The sequence below is a fragment of the Arachis ipaensis genome, chromosome B07, assembly GCF_000816755.2.
Source record: "Arachis ipaensis cultivar K30076 chromosome B07, Araip1.1, whole genome shotgun sequence".
NCBI lineage: Eukaryota > Viridiplantae > Streptophyta > Magnoliopsida > Fabales > Fabaceae > Arachis > Arachis ipaensis.
In genome coordinates, this window is record NC_029791.2 from 104,354,165 (window position 1) to 104,377,973 (window position 23,809).

The 23,809-nt window shown below is 36.2% G+C and overlaps 1 long non-coding RNA gene across 1 annotated transcript in view; it reads left to right on the forward strand.

The window, feature by feature from the left end:
* LOC110264698 overlaps nucleotides 6,946-23,809 on the forward strand; it is a 19,102-nt gene continuing 2,238 nt past the window's right edge. Inside the window, exons 1-2 of the long non-coding RNA XR_002350869.1 lie at nucleotides 6,946-7,193; nucleotides 19,259-19,260. This is a non-coding gene — a long non-coding RNA (uncharacterized LOC110264698). The remainder of the gene's footprint in view (nucleotides 7,194-19,258; nucleotides 19,261-23,809) is intronic.

The window sequence follows — 23,809 nt, forward strand, 5'->3', positions numbered from 1 at the left end:
GTAGGCGGTAAAAAAAAAAATTAAAGAATATAGTAGATAAAAGAAAGAAAAAAAATTATCTGTTTATGAATAGTTGAGAAAACCATTTATTTTTTTGAGAATTTTATTATATTATTTTATTTAGTATTAAATTATTAAATACAAATTATTAAGAATAATTTAGGGTGTGTTTAGTTTAGAGTTGAGGAAGAGAGAATCACATTTGAGTCTGTTGAACGATTACTTCTTATGTTTGGTAACATTTTTATACTCTGAATGTGAAAGTGATTTCACCTCTCAGGTTCACGTGAAGCTAAAAGTTGTAACTTGTACGTTTATATTTACGTTAGTTTGTTACCGTTGAAAATTAGATAAAAAATTTATTTCTTTCTGTTGAGTTAGATTGATTTTGGGTTTATAAACAAATGATGACAAACATTTACTGGGTTAAAAGCCCAAGTTGATTTAATGTGTGTGCTAAGTGATGCAGGCCCATTTACATGTTGTTTCAGTTCCAGTTAATGTTGCTTCAGCAACCTCATATCTCACAGCTCCAAAGTAACAGCCCATTATTCAATTTTCAACCCAACATGTTGCTAAAAGTATTCTTTAAATGCATAAACTCAAAGTATAAGCCCAAAGCCTTTAAACAAGCACCGATCAGCAAAAAGTGCAAAGGAAGAAGGCTCTGCATTTGCAAAGTGATAAAGGGACATTTGTCTTCATTATGAAAAATGAAAGACAGCTGGAATAAAGATGAAGCACCAACACAGCAAGGATAGGTGTGGCTCTGCCAAAGCAATAATGACACAAGGACATCTCCACTAACCCAAGGACATCAGCAAAGTAACATTCAGATTGTGGGTGAGTAAAACACAAACTTACAAAGAGCAGAAGTAGTAGAGGTAATGGAGCAGAGAAAAAAAGAAATGCATGCAAAGAAACAAAGCATAACCAAGGACAGCAGTGGTGGTGGACGGGTTCCTCAACCAGCAGAGTTAGTGGAACAAGGTGAAAAAGGACTGCATGCCAACAGAGACAGCTCCAATTGTTAGCTGGGATAAGAAAATGGAAGAGAAAAATTAGAGAGCAAGCTGAAGATATAAAACCAACCTCATTCCAACATTTGAAGACAAGAAAAAGAGAGTAAAAAAATTCAGAGCATCATCTCAACTTTGAGTTGAATTCTTTTTCTTCTATTCGAGCTTCATTTCTTATTATTTGTTATGGCTATCTTGAGTCATCTTTTGTATTGAGAAAAAGGCTGAAAATGTGAGTGAAAAAGCCATGAGAAAAAAGACAAAAAGATGCATGAAAGAGCCACTGATATTTTGTGTTTTGAGTTGTTGAACTAGGACTAGTTCCCCTTGCCAAGTTAGGTTAGCACTTCGTGAGTTTGAATCTGTTTAGATTCCCTTTCCAAGTTGGGATAGCACTATGGGTTACTGAGCTTTGGTGAAGAAAGCTTTATGGTAGATACTAGTTGAATTAGGTTGTAATTCAATGGTATTGGTGATTGTAATCAGTGGATTATAGTGAAAATTCTACCATGGTTTGTGGTGGATACTGGACGTAAGATTCATTATACCAACAATCTGAACCAGGATATATGCTGACATCTTTCCCTTCTTCCCTTCCCTGTTTCTATTCTGCACATGAGACTAAACAAAAAAAATCTCCTGCATTTTCTGCTTCCGCAAAAACAGAGCTTGAAAAGTAAATTTTATTCAAACTTGATTCAACCCCCCCTTTCTCAAGTTCAATCAGAACCATCACTTTCTTATTATGTTTTAAATCGAACTCTAATAAGAAAGTTTTTGAAGAAAACTCCATATGAACTTTGAAAAGGACATCCACCTAATCTTAATTACTTTCGTGTGTTTGGTTGCAAGTGTTTTATACTGAATATCAAAAAAAATTTGGAAAAATTTGATCCCACAACACATGAAGGCATCTTTCTTGGTTATTCCACTAATAGCAAGGCTTATAGAGTATACAATAAGAGCTCCAAAACTGTTGAGGAAACCATGCATGTCACATTCTGTGAGTCTAATTCTATTCCTAGTGTTTGCATTGATGATAGTCCAGGTTTTGAAGCTGAATTGCCCAAGAATACTGAGTCAGTGCCTCAAAATTCAAGTTCTCAAGAAAATGCACCTGCGAGCAGCAAAAATCTCAATTCTGCAGGAGGCAATTTGGAATTATCTCCTGTTGCAGCAGAAAATATTGATGCAGAGGCCATTGTTGATCAGGAGGAACCTGAATCCTCAACTCAAACCAGAAGGCCTAGGGAATAGAAATTTTTGAGAAATTATCCTGAAGAATTCATTATAGGTGATCCCTCTAAAGGAATATCAACTAGATCATCTTTGAAAAGAGCTGAATCCAACAACTTAGATCTTATATCAAAGATTAAACCTCAAAATATCCAAGAAGTTCTTGCTGATCCATCTTGGGTATTAGCTATGGAGGAGAAATTGCAGCAGTTTGAGAAGAATCAAGTTTGGACATTGGTGCCTCACTCAAATGGAAAGAAAGTCACTGGCACGAAATGGATTTTTAGAAATAAGTTGGGTGAAGATAGAACCATCGTCCGAAACAAAGCAAGATTGGTTGCTCAGGGCTATGATAAAGAAGAAGGGATTGATTTCGATAAATCATTTGTATCTGTAGCTCGAATGGAAGCCATCAGATTACTCCTAGCATATGCAGATCATTGCAGCTTCAAGCTATTCCAAATGGACGTAAAGTGTGCATTCCTCAATGGTATCATAGATAGAGAGGTCTATGTGGCTTAACCACCTGGGTTTGAAAATAAAACTTTTCCTAACTATGTTTTCAAACTAGCTAAAGCCTTATATGGTTTAAGACAAGCTCCTAGAGCTTGGTATGAGAGGCTTAACTCATTTTTATTGAAAAATAATTTTCAAAGAGGAGCCACTAGCACCACTTTATTTATTAAGAATTATAATGATAATTTTATTCTTGTGCAAGTATATGTTGATGATATCATTTTTGGTTCAGCTGATGAGGCTTTGTGTGCAGATTTTACTAACTTAATGACAAGTGAATTTGATATGAGCATGATGGGAGAATTAACCTTCTTCCTAGTCTTGCAAATCAAGCAAACTGCAGAAGGTATTTTTGTGCATCAAGAAAAATATGCAAAGGAACTTGTCAAGAAATTTGGGATGGAGTGTGCCAAGCCAATAGGAACCCCTATGCATCCTAACATCAAGCTTGACACAGATGAACATGCTAGAGATGTTGATGAGACACGTTATAGAAGAATGATTGGTTCTTTGATGTATCTTACCTCCTCAAGGCATGACATCATACAAAGCATTGGTGTGTGCTCAAGATTCTAATCAAAGCCTAAGGAATCTTATCTCTCAACTTTCAAAAGGATCATCCGATATGTGCTTCGTACCACTAATTATGGTTTATGGTATCCCAAAACTGATTCTTTTCAATTAGTGGGTTATTGTGATACAGATTTTGCTGGGGACATAATTGATAGAAGAAGCACAAGTGGCATGTGTTGCTTCCTTGGCAAGTCTCTCAATGTATGGTCAAGCAAGAAGCAAGCAACAATGGCACTATCCACTACCGAAGCTGAGTATATTGCAGCCTCTTTTTGTTGCTCTCAATTACTTTGGTTGAAAACTCAGTTAGCTGATTCTAAACTGAAAGTGTCTAATATTCCATTACGTTGTGACAATATGAGTGCTATCAATATTTCAAAAAACCCTGTTTTGCACTTAAGAACAAAGCACATTGAAGTCAGATTTCATTCTATAAGAGAACATATGCAAAATGGAAATTTAGATATTCAATTTGGTAAATCTGAAGATTAACTAGCTGATATTTTTACTAAACCATTGATAGAAGAGAGGTTTTGCAAGTTACAAACTGCTCTGGGCATTCTTGATTCATCTAATTTTTCTTAATTTCTCTGATATTCTGGTTTAAGCATTTTGTCTCATAAGCCGAGATGAGACTATTCTGGGCAGATGATGAGTGGCTTCATTAATTTTATTTGCTTCTATTTGGACTCGTTGGAGGCTTATCAGAATTGGTGGGCCTAGGGTGTTTGCTTGTCTACTCTCAGATGAGTCACTTGTGTCTAAAAGTGTTTGGCCTACTTTGAATTTGGATTTTAAAACAATTGTTTTCCATTTTAACTTGGACTTATTTTTAATTGTTTCAACAATTAACCTTTTCATCTTTTGAAAACTTGGTTCATTTGGTTACAGTGGTGAAATTCAATGTTTTTCAAAATTTTCATTTTTCAACTCAATTTCAAGCTGAGACCGTTGCACTACTTTAGGTTTATATCAAGTCGCCACTTCATGCACTGTTTCACACACACTTCTATCCATTCCTATACCCAACTCTTCGCATTCGCATCCTTTGAAACTTTATTCTGCCTGCGTTGGATAGCTGTAAATAGTTTACTTCTTTTATTTTGATTGCTACTTATGGCTGTTACTGCTGTGAATCTAACACTCTTGTGCAAATTTTTTTATTTTCCCTCCTTGATGACAAAAGGGGGAGAAAAGAAAAGAGATCTTTAAAGCCTTTGATGTTTAATGTTTATGCTATGCTGTTATCTCCCGAAATAATCTTTGCATGATAGACATTATGTGTTCTTTGTTAATCTATTGCTACACCTTTTGCATAATGGTATTTGTGTTAAATGATCATATGTTTTGTATTATTGTTGCTGTGTTGTATTGCCTTGGTATTGGTTGTTTGGCTGCTTTAAGTTATGTCTATCTCAAGAAGTAAACCATGATTAAGGGGGAGAAATGCTGACATTGAGGGGGAGCACTACATATTTCGGTTGATCATCAAAGGGAACTGTTCATACTCCATCTCTAAATTAAAATTCAATTTTATTTATCCTTTTTTATTATGTTTGTCATCAAGGGAGAGATTGTTGAGTTAGATTGATTTTGGATTTATAAACAAATGATGACAAACATTTATTGGGTTAAAAGCCCAAGTTGATTTAATGTGTGTGCTAAGTGATGCATGCCCATTTACATGTTGTTTCAGCTCAAGTTAATGTTGCTTCAGCAACCTCATATGTCACAGCTCCAAAGCAACAACCCATTATTCAATTCTCATCCCAACATGTTGCTAAAAGTATTCTTTAAATGCATAAACTCAATGTATAAGCCCAAAGCCTTTAAACAAGCACCGATCAGAAAAAAGTGCAAAGAAAGAAGGCTCTGCATTTGCAAAGTGATAAAGGGGCATTTGTCTTCATTATGAAAAATGAAAGACAGCTGGAACAAAGATGAAGCTACAACATAGCAAGGACATGTGTGGCTCTGGCAAAGCAATAAGGATACAAGGACATCTCCACTAACCTAAGGACATCAGCAAAGCAACATTCAGATTGTGGGTGAGTAAAACACAAACTTGCAAAGAATAGAAGTAGCAGAGGTAATGGAGCAGAGAAAAAAAGAAATGCATTCTAAGAAACAAAGCATAACCAAGGACAGCAGAGGTGGTGGACGAACTCCTCAACCAGCAGAGTTAGTGGAGCAAGGTGAAGAAGGACTGCATGCTAGTAGAGACAGCTCCAATGGTTAGCTGGGACAAGGAAATAGAAGAGGAAAATTAGAGAGCAAGCTGAAGATATAAAACCAACCTCATTCCAACATTTGAAGACAAGAAAAAGAGAGTAAGAAAATTCAGAACATCATCTCAACTTTGAGTTGAATTCTTTTTCTTCTATTCGAATTTCATTTCTTATTTTATTTGTTTTGGCTATCTTGAGTCATCTTTTGTATTGAGAAAAAGGTTGAAAATGTGAGTGAAAAAGTCATGAGAGAAAAGGCAAAAAGATGCATGAAAGAGCCAATGATATTTTGTGTTTTGAGTTGTTGAACTAGGACTAGTTCCCCTTACCAAGTTAAGTTAGCACTTGGGGAGTTTGAATCTGTTTAGATTTCCCTTCCAAGTTGGGATAGCACTATGGGTTACTGAGCTTTGGTGAAGAAAGCTTAGTGGTAGATACTAGTTGAATTAGGTTGTAATTCAATAGTATTGGTGATTGTAATAAGTGGATTATAGTGAAAATTCTACCATGGTTTGTGGTGGAGACTGGACGTAGGATTCATTGCACTAAGAATCTGAACCAAGATATATGCTGGCCTCTTTCTCTTCCTCCCTTCACTGTTTCTGTTCTGCACATGAGACTAAACAAAAAAATCTCCTGCATTTTCTGCTTCCGCTAAAACAGAGCTTGAAAAGTAAATTTTAAGCAAACTTGATTCAACCCCCTTCTCAAGTTCAATCAGAACCATCACTTTCTTATTAACTCTACCTTTTATTTTCTTCTATAAAAAATATACAAGTAACAGTGAGTTTGTAATTCTTATATACTAATGTTTATTATTGAAATTTTCTATAATATAAATGATGTATAATTTATTTTGATAAAAAAGTTGTCAAACATAAATTATGTTAACACAAATCTACTTTCCATCAAAATCAAGTTTGCAAAATTTTATTCAAACTTTCATTTGTAAATTTTAATCTAAATACACACTTAGTAGTGAAAAAATTTGAATTAGAAAAATATATTAGATTAATGTACAGAGTTAAGTCTTGACTAATAATAACTTCAAAAAATACTAGGACTTTAGGAGCTCATTACTGGGGCAACACGACAAATTAGTTTTTTTTTAAATGACTTTTTTGTTAGTTGACCAAAAAAAAGAAGAAATTTTTTTTCCATATAAGCGTTTTCTCTCCGTATATCGTTGCATTTTTTACTACTGACCATCATCATGAGAGGCAATTTTATTTGTGAACACTACAAGAAAAACGGAAAATTGCAGTGAAAAATTGCCGGCATTTTTTCGAATTGCCGCAAATTGATTGAGTACCTACAGTTGTTGTAACGTTAGTTGTCTCCGTTGAAGATTGGTCAAGATAGCAGCTGTTTTGTGTATCAACCGCCGCGAATCACATGTTGCTCAATTTGATTTAATAATCGAAATTGGGTGAACCCAAGGCCATTAATCCTCAACTTTATGCGAACCCAAAAGGGGGCAAAGGCGCCAGTCACCAGTTTCAAGACTCCTTGCTACCGTGTACCTTCGGTCCATCAGCTGCAGCCGCTACATCCTTCCTTGTCACGGATCTGCTCAAGCTACCACATAGCTCCCGTGCGTGAAAGGAAGGTGGAGAGGCACGTCCATTGTTCGTTCTTCCGCCGTGCACATCCCGGTATCGGCGCGTGGCTTTCCAACCGTCCCGGTGTCGTCATCCTCAACCTTCCTCCTTGCCCTGTTGTGCGCCGCATGAATGCACCCTCTCCCTGCTTCCTGCTTCGCTTTTTTCTCTCTTTGTTGTTGTTCTTTGGATTGAGAGAGATGGTGATAGTTTCTCTTCTCTTCTTGTCTTCTGCTGTTGCTGCAAGTTGTCTTCTGCTATTGCTGCTAGTTGAAATTGTTGCTGCTATTGCTATTTTTTTTAGGGTTAAGTACTTTTTTCGTCCCTAAATTCTGAGGCCAAAATCAAAATCGTCCCCGACCTTTTTTTATTATTAAAATCATTCTCAACATTACAAAATATTATAAAACCGTTCCTTTGAACATAATAATTTTGAAATGACACAAATACCCTTTTTCTATTTTACTAATTATCCCAGTCCCACCCCCATCCCTCCCCACTGCACCTAAAACAGACAAACTGAAACAAAAAAAAGGAACAAAAGAGGGAAAAAATGGAAAAGGAAAGGAAGATGAGGGAGGCAATGACGGAGAAGAGGGCAGCCTTTTACAGCGAGGAGACGTCAGCAGTTGCTTCATTAGGGGGATGGCAACAGGTCGGAGTCGGGCGCCTGGGTTGCGCGGGGTAACGAGGTGCTCGAAATTCTGTTCGTTGGGGTCGTTGTCGTTGTCACCGGCGAAGAGGCCCAGAGAACGTGCTACACTTAGTCGACGGAGCTCGGGGCTCCCTTCGCTGTGTCCTTCCTTTCGCTGAAGGTACTGCACGTTGGGAATAGGGTTTTGTTTGAGTGCTATGAGTATATAGTGATGCTTTTTGCTAGGTGCCTGTTCTTGAGAAATTGGAGTTGGAATCAACCTACAACGACGCATGTGGAGGACCCATTTGTGCCCAGGGAAGTTTGATTTGAATTTGAATCATTTGGTGAAGGCTAGGATTGGGTTCTCTTGGTACAAGACCTACACTAAGTCTATGTTCTTGATAATCAATTTCCTCTCCAATGTTTGATGCCTTTTAATTTTGTCCTCCACGGTTGAGGTGTGGTGTTTTTTGTTTCTGAACTTGTATTTCTTCAATTCATTCTATTAAAGTTTGATTATTTTAGAATGTTGAAGTGAATTTTTATGTGATATGTGGGGCTTGGGGGTGACTGTTGAAAAATCACCTTAAGTTAAAATTTTTGTGGATTTATTGTGATTGTTGTTGTTGTTGAATTGTTGTATAAAGAAAATGGTTCATGTGAAAAAAAGGGTTGGGAGTAGTGGGTAGGTGGTAGTGATTTCGAATGATGAATTAAAAATAGAGAGAAAGAAGATGTGCTAGTTATGGTGGAAGTGGTGATGGCAACAAAGAAAGGGAGGAAGAGATGTGTAGCAATGGTGATGATCATGGAGGTTAGTAGTAAGGGTAGGGAGGGTTTTTTCATTTTTGTTTAAGGAAAAATTGTCCAAAAAATATTATTTATAGACAAAAAGACAATTTTATAACGTTTTGTACATTGAGGATGATTTTAATAACAAAAAAAGGTCGGGAACGATTTTGATTTTTTTCTCAGATAACCCTTTTTATTACATTGGCTATGCTTCTGATTTCATTTTTCTGCTAATACTGTGATGAAGAAAAAGAAAAAGAAAAATAGATGCTACTGTAATGGAGAAGAAGGAAAAAAAGAATAAAAAGTGAGTATTTTGGTAAAGAAGGAGAAGGGTATTTTAGTATGAAGGACGATTTTAAAACTAAGTTAAACCTTAGGGACGATTTTGTATGCAAAAAATGGTTGGGGACAAAAAATATTTTCGGCCTATACCTTAGGGACCAAAATCCTACTTAACCTAATTTTAATTAGAAAATAGTAGTTGATACTAATAAGTGAATCAATAAGGGAGTTCTCAGTACAGAAATCAAATCAAATAATTTACACTTGGGCAGCTCCACCTCTAAGGATAGCCCTTTCTGCTCGTGTGTCCATACAAAATAACAGATCCAACGTATGGCCTACACCTTAGGCTAGCAACGCCCATGCTAGCTGAGATCTGAGTCAGATGCATCTAAATTAACGTCATGACCATTGTTAACTACAATTTTCTAATACGAGTATCCCCAACCAATTCAAAATATATAATTCAAAACATAACAAACTATTAATCTTTCAAATACACAATCTCAAATAAGATGAATCAATACTTTCTCATACAAATCATTTTTAATTGTACTTTTTAAATCATAAAGGATTCCAACAATAGCAAGTATAAATAATTAGTTTTAAAATTATGTAGCCTCATAAAAACATAAAGTCCCATGTACAAATTAAAACAAGCTTAACAAGAATAAATATTTAATTCTAATAAATCAATTATTCAAGTCAAATTAAAATCCTTTAATAGTAATTTTAATAGTAATTTTTGTAAGTATAATTATACGTTTAAAGCAATGTATATCAAAATAATTATATATGCAAAATTAAACAATTATAAATGTAAAGCCTACTCACAAATTGATTCTAAGGGACCGAAGATGCAACAACCCAATTTTCAATATGTCTAGATCATACTGAAAATTGAGTGCTACCAACTTGTCTTCCTAATTATTATTTATTGTTTACTATATGAGTCTGATTCGTTGTTAAAATATAGTTATTTGGCGATGTCTTTTTTTTAATTGCTTGGATTTATAAATGGAATTATTCATAATCAATTTGCAAATAATAACAGATAACACAATTATAAACAACCACACTTATATATATCTCAAGCAGTTAACAACATTAAGTTATTTAGCCTTTATTAGAGTATAGATCCTAGTTAGAATATCCCTAGAAGTAGCTAGATAATAACTATATACATACAACATCCCAGACACTGACCTGTTTAAAAAGTTCCTAAGTTGGCACCCAGACTAGACTAGACTCTATAATCATCTAATCTCTCTAAACTATAAAAGTGAGGAAAAGTACATTCTAGATCTTCAAAACTCAAATCAGGTCAAATATTATCAAAAGGTGGAACATCTTCTACTACTCCTATGCACGATCATACGTCGTCATAGAGCATCTCACTAGTACTTCATTGAGTAGCCACATAACAGTAACATCATACGGAGGACCTAGGCTAAAGTTTGTAGATAAACGGTATGTAGATGTCGGCTGATCTCACAGTATATACATATAAATAAAAAATGAATCTCGCTCAAGACTTAAAAGACTACCCAAAGTAGAATCCTTTTGCAAAATAACCACCAGTGTAACACTCTAACTTTTAGCACCTCATAATCGTACTAAAAGTTCAAGCGCTACTTACCTCTATTCCTTTAATTAAATACTATATTTATTTAATATTGAGCTTTCGCGAGTACGAATCGAAACTCTTATTAAGAAAATGAAGATTTTTTATTTTTTAAACCACTTTTCCACAAAGGTATNTCAAGATTCTCATAAACAAATCCTACCCTTCTAAAAACTAAAACAATAAACGGCGAGGAAAAAGTAAATTCTAACAAATCAACTCGTGAATATATTCTTCTACGCTCCTGTAGCTCCGCACTAAACTTTCGCACCTGTAACTGAAAGGGGGTGGAAATAGGGAGTAAGAATTGGGGAGTTCTTAGTAGGGTCGGGGTATATAGTTATGTTCATTTTATTACCATAGCTAACAGCTACGAGCAGTAGAATACATTTAGACTTAACAAATATAGAACACAGAATCAAACAATCATATATCACACGCACAATCACAGAAAACACACTCACAAACAAATATGCACAAACAAGTATGATGCATGTCTGTCCTATGACTAATAAACTCATCTGTCAGTTATATAGCCAACCCGACATGTCCGGTAACTAACCCAGACACTGTCTCTCTATTGTGCATTAATACCATTAGAGGAAATACGTGCCCTGTCACCATTAAAGGGATTATGTGCCCTATCACCATTAGATGGATTATGTATCCTGTCACCATTAGAGGGAGAATGCCCTATCATATCATTAGAGGGATTACGTGCCCTGTCACATCATTAGAGGGAATATGTGCCCTGTCACCATTAGAGGGATTATGTGCTCTATCACCATTAGAGGGATTACGTGCCCTGTCACCCTTACAACCAGAGAAAAAATACAGACATACTCATCATCAATCAACGACAATCATGCCTCCTTTACTATATTCATTAAATTTCATAATTCAAACTCAGTTTTAATCATTATTCTTCCTCATCTCTTCTCCGGAGCAAGTGGACAACGCCACTGCTTCTTACCCGATGTCTCAATTCTTAATTAAATTCAATTTCATTTTTAAATCCATTTCTAAATATCATTCTTTTCTTAAATAAATTAAAATTAAATAAAACAATTCTTTTAATCCAAATTAACCAAAATAAAACTTCTCAGAATTCTTCTAAAAATTTCGATAGCACTTCCTCTAAAACTCTGACTTTGTCACCCTTCTCAGGTCCCATCGAAATCGTTTCTCAAACTCTTTTTTTGATAAATCAAATTTATCTCGAAATACCACATCACAACAGCTCCAAAATAATCAAAACATCCTAGCTGGCTGTTTATACGTAGCCAAACCAAAATCTCAAGCAAACAACAATAATTCAACAAAAATCCAACATAAACTTAATCAAATTCAAATAATAATCAATCAAACCAACATTCACTTATCAAATTTACGTTTAATTATTATAAAATTATCAAATCCTACTTCGGTATGAAACCAAAACAATGGAAATTCTGGAGAAATTTTTTTACTGGACTGCTGAAGAAGAAAATGTCAGAAATTGTCTATGCCTCTTAAAACTCCAGTTGGCCAAACTCAAAAGAAAATAGAGCTACGTCACTGTTAATTTCTATCGGATAAAAGTAATGCCAATGTGTAGAAGAGAAAAATACGAATACTTTTACCAGATTAAATTTTTTATTGGAGTTACATATTTAAAGTAATTGAAGTCAAAAGATTTATGGGTTCCACGGTTTTCTCCCTCACTCTCGGTCACTATCTCTTCACCATGAAAAAAAAATGAAACCAAAAGAAGCTAGATGATGATTATGATGACTAATGAATAAAGAAGGGGTATGTGTCATGTTTATAATATATATACGTATTCATATAAGCCAAGCTTTCTTTCTTTTCGTTTCGCTATTGGCTTTGGCCAAATATGAGTTAAACTAAGGAAATAATAATAATAATATTAACAATTATAAAAATTAATTTAAATTTTTGTTTAATTTTAATAATTATAAAATTTTAATTAATTATTTTTGGTAAAATAATTTTTTTTAAAACAAAATCTCAATATAATATAATAACTTATAAATAACTAATTATTTAATTTTTAAAAATCTGGGATGTTATAACTAGCGGATTACGGGAGAGTATTCCTACCTGCATCTGAAGGGGGAGGAAAGGGATAAGAATTGGAAAGCTCTTAGTAAAGTCGGACTAATTAGTCATGTTAATTGCTTCCGTTGTACTCGTCAAATAGTAACGTATTTTACAGTAAACAGGAGTAAACAGAGAAAAATAAAAAATAGATAAATAGAGAAAATAGAAAGCAAAACACAAATAAAGGAATACAAGAAACAAAACAAAAACACAGAGATTATGCAACAAAGAATAATGCGCATACAAGGATGATGCATGTCTATCCCTAGCGCGGATAATGAGCTCATTTGTCAGTTTCGACCCGCCCCCGATGTAACCCAGCATTCTTAGCCGGATAAGGCTTTTCTAGAACTAAACCCAACACAGCAACCTTCTGTAGGTAAACTTTGGCCTACAAAAATGGTGCCCCTGTAAGTGAACTTTGACTTATAGGAATAGCAACTTTTTGTAGGTAAACTTTAGCCTACAGTAATAGTGCCTCTGTAAGTAAACTTTGGCTTACAGGAATAACAACTCTCTGTAGGTGAATGTTGGCCTACAGGAGCAACACCTTGAAGTACACAATTGATATCCACTATAGGTGAACTTCGACATACAGGAATAACAACTCTCTGTAGGTGAACTCTAACCTACAAGATCTCTAGGGCTAGCGAAAAAGTGACCCATAGTTTACAAGCATCTCTATCTGTTCCAGTGTTTGGCCCAAGACCCAATTCAATAATCCATTCTTATGTACAACATTTTTAACTTATTTCTTAGTTATCAGTTAATCACCAATCTCACACTCTCGTTCAGTGTCTCTTTACTTACATTCTTCCTTTGTTTATGTCTTTAACCTTTACTTTGTAGTTACTTGGTTTCAATATGAATAACCAACCTGTTCTAAGCATAGGTCCATTAAGTCTATACTGAACCGGTTTGATTCTTCATACTTTACCTAACCCTAATAGGGTGAGCACGGGTCGGATTGGTTAAGGTTTATGGTGAAATTAGAACCAAACCAATTGAATTATAATTAGTTCGGTTTGGTTTGGATTTACATTTTTTGTATATGTACCCGAACCAAACCAAACCGATTAAAAATGAATTGGTTCGGTTCGGATAATTGAGTACCCGATGAAATAGAAATTCATAAAAAAAAATAAAAAAACAAAATTTTTATCTTAAAAATTTTTTAAGTACAATAAATATGTAAAATCAATAGAAATAAACTAGACATGTTAAACACCAAATATATTAAAATCTAAACACATTAAATACAGTGGGAGTGGCTGCACTTGGAGAAGAAGTACTTCCAATAACAGTATCACTTACAGGTAAGGTGAGGTTTGAGAAAGCTCTGCTAGGGTTTACTTCATAGGGTGGGGAAACCTCTGCTAGTGTTAGGGTTATTGGGTGAGAAACTCAACATCATTAAAAGGCATATATATTTAAATTTTTTTTATTTAATTAATATATGGTCAGGTCCACGGGTTGGTTCGGGTTCTGCACCCTCAGAACTGTTACCCGAACCAATTACTAGAGAGAGGCATTGGTTTGGTTCGGATTGGACTCGATTACCCGTTGGTTTCAAAACTAATTTAACTGGTTCAGTTTGAGTTCGGACGGGTAATCAGGTACCCGCTACCCTTGCTCACCCTTAAACCCTAAACACAATTCAAGTACTAACTATATTGTATCTAGCTCGCTTTCCTAATTGATTTTTATCTTTACATTAAAGTTTTACTTTCTTTTTCTTTAATTTTTATCTTTTGTTTAACATTTTATCTTTCTTTCATCTTTGCCTTCTTAACATATTCTTACCACTCCCTAGATGTTTTATGAAAGTAATTATGAGATTCTCAACTTAAAGTTGTCTTCCTAAGGCTTTAAAAAAATTGCCTTTTTGCAATTATTTTATTATTAAATATTTTTAATAATATTTTATTATATATATATATTCAAAAATTACAAGTTGACCACAAAAATTTTATAAAAATTATATTTTCACCCCCTTAACTTTTGATATTTATAATTTAATCCCTCTAAACTTTTAGTATTTTATACTTTTCTCCCCAAAACATAAAAATATTTTTACTTTGAGCCCTAACAAGATCAAAGAGTTGTTTTTGATAAAACTAAAAGTGTTCTACGTAAATTCTTCAGATTCTTTCTTTAATTCTGACCCGTTTTTCAATCTTTTCGATAATTAATTTTTCCAAAAATTCAAATTAAATTAGTAGCCACTAAAGTCCCATGATTTCCACTTGATTTCAATACAAATTTATCCTCAATTTAAGGCCTAGGGTTTGTATTTCCAGCAACCCTCAAGAACAAAATTCATAGCTTGAATTTTATCAAATTTTCACCAAAATTTCACCAAGAATCACTCATATAAACAATCAATTTCAAGAATAACTAAACCATAAAATAATCACACAACTCAAACACAATTAATAAAGATTAATTTCACCAAATCTTAGCTTAATTTGCTGCTCCTAATTCGACTATCCTTCAAAGTGTTCTTAGAGCACTTTTTCCTCTTAAATCCAATCAAGAAAAACTTTAAATCTCATGAAGCATGCTTAACCGAAACTTTAGCAGCCATATAAGAAGATTATCCTCACCTTAAACTTGCTAGAAAATGAAATTTCTTGGCCCATAAGTAAAGCTAAGCAAGAGATCTATGAAAGAACATCAAGAAAACACAAGTTTAACAAGGTTTTCTTGAAACCAAATTGAAGAAGGAAGGAGAGCAGCACCTGATTTTGATCCAAGAAATGTCACATGATTTTGAAGAGGAAGAAGAAAGGATCACTTTATTCGATTTAAAATTTTGATTTGAGTTTTAGTTTGGAAGAAATCAAGATTTGAAGTTTCATGTGTTTAAAGTTTTCTCTCTTTTCTTTCTCTCTTATTTTTGGCCATTCAAGGTGGAAATGAGCAGCATGGAGTGCCTTGGGGGTGGGAGAAAACGTACTTGATGATGATTGGCTAGTTAGGGAAGTGGTTGAAAATCATATCTTTTTCAAAATCAAATTTCAAAATCTTATCTTTTTAAAATCTTTTTTGTTTCTTATCTTATCTTTTCTAACTTCAAATTTTAAAATAAAATCTTTTCGAATTTCAAAACTTTTTCAAAATTTAAAAATCTAAATTTCAAAAAATTTCAAATTTAAATTTCAAAAACCAAATTTCAAATTAAAAGTTTAAAAATCAAATTTAAATTTCAAATTTCAAAATTTTAAATTTTAATTTTCAAATTTTAATTTTCAAATTTTAAATCTTAAATTCAAATCTTTTCTCAATTTGTTACATATCTTCTCTCTCTTCTTTTTCAAAACTTCCTAACTAATTCTTCTCTTTCTTATTTTTTGAAAATTATTTTCATCTCTCTCTTCTATTTTCGAATTTCATAATTTCATTTTCAATTCTTTTTAAATTATTAATCTTATTTTTCGCAATTAATCAATAAATAAATTAAAAACAAAAATATTTTAATTCTGTTTATCTTTTCCATTGCTATTTCTTCTTCTACCTCTTCTATCTTTCTTCTTTCTTCTCTTCTTCTACCTTTCTTCATCATGAACCCAAATGGGAATGAAGAGTTCAGAAGAACCCTGGGATCTTACACAAATTCCACTGCTGACTTCTATGGAAGAAGTATTAGCAAACCTCACATCAGAGCAAGTAGCTTTGAACTCAACTCTCAACTCATTACTCTAGTACAGCAGAACTGCCAGTATTCTGGGCTTCCTCAGGAAGAACCTACAGAGTTCCTAGCAGATTTCTTAAAGATTGCTGATACAGTACACAGTGAGGGAATAGACCAAGATGCCTACAGATTATTGCTCTTTCCTTTTGTTGTAAAAGATCAAGCAAAAAGGTGGTTGGATAACTAGCCTAAAGTTAGTTTAAAACTTGGAAACAGTTAGTAGATAAGTTTTTAAATCAATACTTTCCCCCAAGGAAGATGACCCAGCTGAGGCTGGACATCCAAGGCTTCAAATAAGGAGATAATGAATCTCTTTATGATGCCTGGGAGAGGTACAGGAGGATGTTAAGAAAATATCCCACTGAAATATTTTCAAAATGGATACAGTTATACATCTTCTACTATAAACTTTCAGACATGGCTAGATTGTCTTTGGACCACTCTGTTGGTGGTTTCATACACATGAGAAAGACCATAGGAGAAGCTCAAGAGATTATTGAGACAATTACCACTAATCAGCATCTGTACTCATCTGCTGAGACTTCTATAATAGGAGAGGTTAAGGCAGTAGCTACTGAACCTAACCCTCCAGAACAGGATGGCCCATTGACTCAGCAACTGCACACCCTTGCCCAGCAACTATTGGAACTGTAAGAGGCTTTGCAAAAAACTCAGGCTTCTCACAGGAATGTAGAAGCCCAGCTGAGTCAAACAAGGCAGCAGTTATCTAAGTAGATAATAGAAGAACGCCAGGCTATCCAACTGAGGAGTGGGAAATCCTTAAATACCCAACCTCAATACAATAAGAAGGGAAACCAGGTCTCTGCACAGGATATCTCTGGGCGTTCAAACACCCAGGGAGGTATCACTCCTGGCATTGAACGCTAGGAAAGGGAAGAGACTGGGCGTTCAAACGCCCAAGGAGGCAGCACCCTTGGCGTTGAACGCCCACAAGGGGGTAGTGTCCCTGGCGTTGAATGCCAGGGAGGGGGCAGCAGCATGGGCGTTGAACGCCCAAGCAAAAGAGGTCAGTCACTCACTGATAACAACCCTCCTAAGTAAGCTAGTAACCCTCCTTCCAACTCACATGGCATTCGGCCTTCATCAACCAAGGTTGATGAGTATAAGGCTCAGATGCCGTTTCATCAGAAACTCTGTCAAGAGGAAAAAGATAAACAATTTGCCCGCTTTGTGAATTATTTCAGAACATTAGAGATAAAGATCCCTTTTGCAGAGGCTCTTGAACAGATACCATCTTATGCGAAGTTCATGAAGGACATCTTAAGTCATAAGAAGGATTGAAAAGAGATAGAAACAGTCCTCCTCACTGAAGAGTGCAGTGCAATCAATCAGAATAGCTTACAAGAGAAACTTAAGGATCCTGGAAGCTTTATGATACCATGCACTCTAGGTGATGCTTGTACAAGGACAACTCTATATGACCTTGGAGCAAGCATCAACCTAATACCTGCTTCCTTAATAAAGAAGCTGTGTTTGACTGATGAAGTCAAACCAACCCGCATATGCCTTCAACTTGCTTATGGTTCCATTAAGATACCATCATGAGTAATTGAAGACATGATTATTAGGGTTGGACCCTTTGCTTTTCCCTTGACTTTGTGGTGTTGGACATGGAAGGGCATAAGAGTGCATTCCTTATCCTAGGGAGACCCTTCTTAGTTATAGGATGGACCCTCATTGATGTTGAAAAAAGGGAAGTAACCCTAAGGGTCAATGAGGAAAAGTTCGTATTAAATGCTGTCAAAGCTATGCAGCATCCAGACATCCCTGAGGAATACATGAGCATTGACCTCATTGATTCCCTGGTGGAAGAGGTCAACATGGCCGAAAGCCTCAGGAAAGGGCTGAATGATATCCTTGATGATACCCAGCCTGATTCAGAGGAACCTCTGGAAACCTCTGAGGAAAAGGAGAAGCCTCCAAAGTTTGAGCTTAAGCCATTACCTTCCTCCCTGAAATATACATTTCTGGGAGATGGAGATACGTATCATGTGATCATAAGCTCTACCTTAGAACTACAGGAAGAAGAAGCACTAATTAAGGTGCTCAAAACGCATAGGACCGCCCTTGGGTGGACTATAAGTGACCTTAAGGGCATTAGCCCATCCCGATGCATGCATAAAATCCTGCTGGAGGATAATGCCAAACCTGTGGTACAACCACAGAAGCGATTGAATCCGGCTATGAAGGAAGTAGTGCAGAAGGAAGTCACTAAGCTCTGGGAGGCTGGATCATTTATCCCATTTCTAAAAGCCCCTGGGTGAGCCCTGTCCAGGTTGTTCCTAAGAAGGGAGGCATGACAGTGGTTCAAAATGAAAAAAATGAGCTGATCCCGAAAAGGACAGTTACAGGGTGGCGTATGTGCATTGACTATAGAAGACTCAATGATGCCACCAGGAAAGATCACATTCCTTTACCCTTCATAGACTAGATGCTAGAAAGACTAGCAGGTCAGGCTTTTTACTATTTCCTGGATGGATATTCCAGGTACAATCAAATAGCAGTGGATCCATAGGATCAAGAGAAAACAGCATTCACATGCCCATCTGGCGTGTTTGCCTACTAGCGAATGCCATTTGGCCTGTGCAACGCACCTGCCACCTTTTAATGATGTATGTTATCCATCCTCTCTGATATGGTAGAGAAGTTCCTTGAAGTATTCATGGATGACTTCTCTGTTTTTAGAGACTCATTTGACTCCTGTCTTGATCATCTGACCCGAGTTCTGAAAAGATGCAAAGAAACAAACCTAGTTCTAAACTGGAAAAAATGCCATTTCATGGTAATTGAAGGCATTGTTCTTGGACATCGGATCTCAAATAAGAAGATAGAAGTGGATCAAGCTAATGTGGAAGTGATAGAACACTTGTCTCCACCTACTAATGTCAAGGCAATCAGAAGTTTCCTAGGACATGCAGGATTTTACAAGCGGTTCATCAAAGATTTTTCAAAAATCGCAAAACCCCTGTGCAATCTCTTGGCCACTGATGTTCCATTCGTCTTTGACCAAGAATGCCTGCACACCTTTGAAACTCTGAAAGCCAAGTTTGTCACTGCTCCTATCATCTCTGCACCCAACTGGGACTTACCATTTGAACTAATGTGTGATGCCAGTGATCATGCAATTTGTAACACCCTAATATTCAAATCCTTATGCTCGAGTCATAAGTCAATGATATTATGGTGGTACGACTCTTAGGTGGATTTTTAATACATAATTATAAGTAAAATTGAAAGGAGTATTAATCGAGAAGCCTGAAAAGTGTAAAAATAAAATCGCGAAATCGTATCACTCACGCATCGACAACTAAAAGATAAAGCATAATATCGAAAGCGTTATAAGGATAAAGTCATAAAGGAGAATAAGAGAAGGACAGTATACAGATATATAACATAAGTAAATAGCCACTAGTCGCAACCCGCGAAGTTTAGGCTGGCTAGGGTACAGTATAAAAGTAGTTGACAACAGTATCTCCTAATCTCTCCCTAAAGAAACATAAGAGCCTCTATAGGCAAGTCCAAAAGAGTTCAATACATAATATGAGCTTTTCCAAATAAAAGTGGAGAGATTCTAAGCAAAATATAAAGTAGAGAATATAAAGATCTTTGCCATCTCTCAGATGAATCACAACTCACTTCTGAGCACCTGGACCTGTATCTGAAAAACAAGAGATATATACGAAATGAGAACCCCCGACCCATGGGTTCCCAGTATGGTAAAAGTGCCAAATAAATACAATGCATTCTAATAAAAACTCACTAAGCATCCAAAACTTCCTTTCACCAAATATTCATCCTATGTTCTCGCTAATCCATAAATAGGCAACTCTCATAAGGGAATGCTAAATTTTATTCATATTCCTCATGCTTCATAACTTTCTAACTCTTCGACAAATCAGAATTGGAATCATAAGCCAAACCGTCACCAGTTACTTTGTCTCAGCAATTCTATATCAATACTTCATATTCTCACCTGGAGCAAGTGAAATCACTTCACTACGTCTACCCAGGGAACTCAAATTATCTCAATATCAACCTGGAGCAGTAAAATCACTTCACTGCATCAACACAGGGAACTCAAATTGTCACAGTCAGTAATCATCATTTTAAATTAATCATATCATTATTCCATCTCAACAAGAATAGCCCTCAGCGTCAACCGACACCAGCATGAAGGACCTCTCAGTTGTACAAACACAATCAATACAGACAAGTAATACACAATTAAGGTACAAGTAAAACAGATAGCATATAGTCAGGTAACATAGCATATATGATACAGCAATCCAAATAAATGGGCAAACCCAAACAATTCAAACATATGCAAATGATGTATGCATGCCCTATGGCTGATGAGTCTCATCTGTCAGTTATAAAGCCAACCCGACAAGTCCTGGTAGCTAACCATTGGACTGTCCCTCTGTCGTGCATCCCCAACTCGAGTTATTCACAATCATAATCATAATCACACAACACCCACACTGGTGTTTATTCACGGAGGCGAGCTCATCCGGAACTTTCACAGTGTCTAGCCACACTTACGATATAGGGTCAGCAGAATCTCAGATCTCAACCTGGAGCAAGTGGAGCCGACCCACTGCATCTACCCAAGGAAATTTGAAACTCAGATAGTTTCATAAATCTCAAATCAACCTCGACTGGGAGCAAGTGGGGGATAACGACTACATCTACCCCAGGAGTTGCAAACCAAACCCGGAGCAAGTGGAATCAATGCTACTGCATCTACCCAGGCAGGTGTTTAAAAGTTCAACTTGGAGCGAGTGGAATCACCACTACTGCCGCTACTACCCAGGCGTCACAATCTCTGACCTGGAGCAAGTGGGACGAACCACAACCCTTCTACTACCCAGGCATCACAATTTCTGACCTGGAGCAAGTAGGATGAACCACAACCCTTGCTACTACCTAGGCATCTCAAACATACATTCATTCAAAACTCCATAATTAAACTCATTTATCATAATCCTTCTTCCCATCTCATACCCGGAGCAAGTGGACAACGCCACTGCCTACTACCTCGGGTTCACACATCACATTCAACACGTTCCATCATTATTCCCTTACCACATTTAGTCATTAATCATATACATATACATACTCAGCCATAATTCAATTCTTATCACAGCCATCTGGCTCATACTGTACACAGTACTTTCACCTTCATCCTTAGCAACTCATACAATTATCATTACTCATCATTCATCATTCGTTCTTACTTTACTTCATCCGTAAGTTACCAGATGTCCTAACTTCTCTTCATTACTAGGCATACTATAAAAATTTAAGGCTTAAAGGATGAAAGTGGAGGCTTAGAAGTCTGAAATTCAGCTTTAAAACTCAAAAATCAATTTCTGCCAAAAACAAGGTCACGCGTGCATGTCGCCCACGTGCACGCGTGGAAGACTGAAAAAGTAAAGTGACGCGTGAGCGTCGCCCATGCGCCCATGTGGGAATCAGAAAAGCAGAGTGACGCGTGTGCGTCAGCCACGCATACGTGTGGGTGCATTTTGTGCTTCTCGCACAAAACCAGCACAGTACCCGCACAACTCTCTGAATTTTCTACGAGGCATTCGTATCAGTGCAGCAATACGTACGCGTCGGCCAGGCGCACGCATGGGTGAGTAAAAATCGAGATTGACGCGTGCGCGTCGGCCACACGTGCGCGTGGAAGCACGATATTCCAAAATTTTTACCAAGTTAAAAAAGCTGCAGAATTACATTTTCAAACCCCAAACTTCCAACACACATAACTTCTTCTACAAAATTCCTTTTTCATCTATTTTCTGAACTGTTGGAAAGATCGTTGAATAAACTTTCATAAAAATCTAATTTTGAAGAATTCCAAACTCCGTGGACCGAGTTACGGACCACCAAAGTTGGTCAAAAATCAATTTCTACCCAAAAATAGAAATCACCAATTTTTCCAATGTTCACAGGCTAAATTCATTTCCACTCATCCAAAAGACCACAACCCAACCACATTCACATAATTACACTCAACTAAAACCAAACCTACCTCATCTACATAATTTCACCCAAAACTATCAAATCCCACACCTTAATTCCTCAAACCTGATTATTCAATAATCAAACCAATTATTCACACATTCAATATCAAAGATCCTTCCAATCTCTTATATCATCACACAATACACACATCAACTTACCTTCCTTACCTCTTTCTGGCCTCCGGCCCAAGATTCATGGCCTCCGGCCCAAATTCACAATTTAAATACATATTCCACAAACCAATATTCATTATCCAATTCATCAAATCCTCAACGCACCAAACATACAAATTCACACAATTCTCAACTCAATCATTAATTTATATTACATATCAACTATGCATATTAGTGCCAACCATTCACACAATCCAAACTTAATCTTAGGGGCATCTAGCCTAGGAATTCTCATCACACCACACGGTACTTAAATGAAACTTAAACCGTACCTCTTGTAGCCAAAATAATTGAACTTCTTCTTGAGAGTCTCCACCAATCCTTAGCTCCAACCCTCACCAAAGCTCCTCAAGCAATATCAATCTTCCAATTGTGCACCAAAATTACCCAATACTCTAACATAATCAATTATCACACTTATAATCAACCTAGGGTTCATGAAATTGATAAATCACAAGGGTTTGAGTACTTCTTACCTCAGCCCATATGAAATAGGGATAGAACCCACTTAGAATCCATGTTAGAGTATGTCTAAACAACCAAAATCACAAGATTTTAACACTAACTACCCAAAAATGCGTAACGGTGGGGAATTTAGAAAACTGGGAAGAGATGAATGAAATACTGGTGTACAAAATTGTGATCCCTGGTAATGGCTCCAAAAAATTGGTGCTCTAATCTTAATTCATAATTTGTCACAACTTTGATACAACTAACCAGCAAGTGCACTGGGTCGTCCAAGTAATAAAACCTTATGTAAGTAAGGGTCGATCCCACGGAGATTGTTGGTATGAAGTAAGCTATGGTCATCTTGTAAATCTCAGTCAGGCGGATATTAAATGGTTATGGAGTTTTCGAATAATAATAGTAAATAAACAATAAAAGGTCTCATCCCCAGAGGGGAACCGAAGTAACCAAGACTTTGAATACAATGATAAAAAGTTCTATATATATACTAAACTAGCTACTAGGGTTTACAAAAGTAAGTAATTGATGCATAAATCCACTTCCGGGGCCCACTTGGTGTGTGCTTGGGCTGAGCTTGAAGTTTACATGTGCAGAGGCTTCTTTTGGAGTTGAACGCCAAGTTGTAACGTGTTTTTGGCGTTCAACTCTGGTTTGTGACGTGTTTCTGGCGTTTAACTCCAGACTGCAGCGTAGAACTGGCGTTCAATGCCTTTTTGCATCGTCTAAAATCGGGCAAAGTATGGACTATTATATATTGCTGGAAATCCCTGGATGTCTACTTTCCAACGCCGTTGAGAGCGCGCCATTTG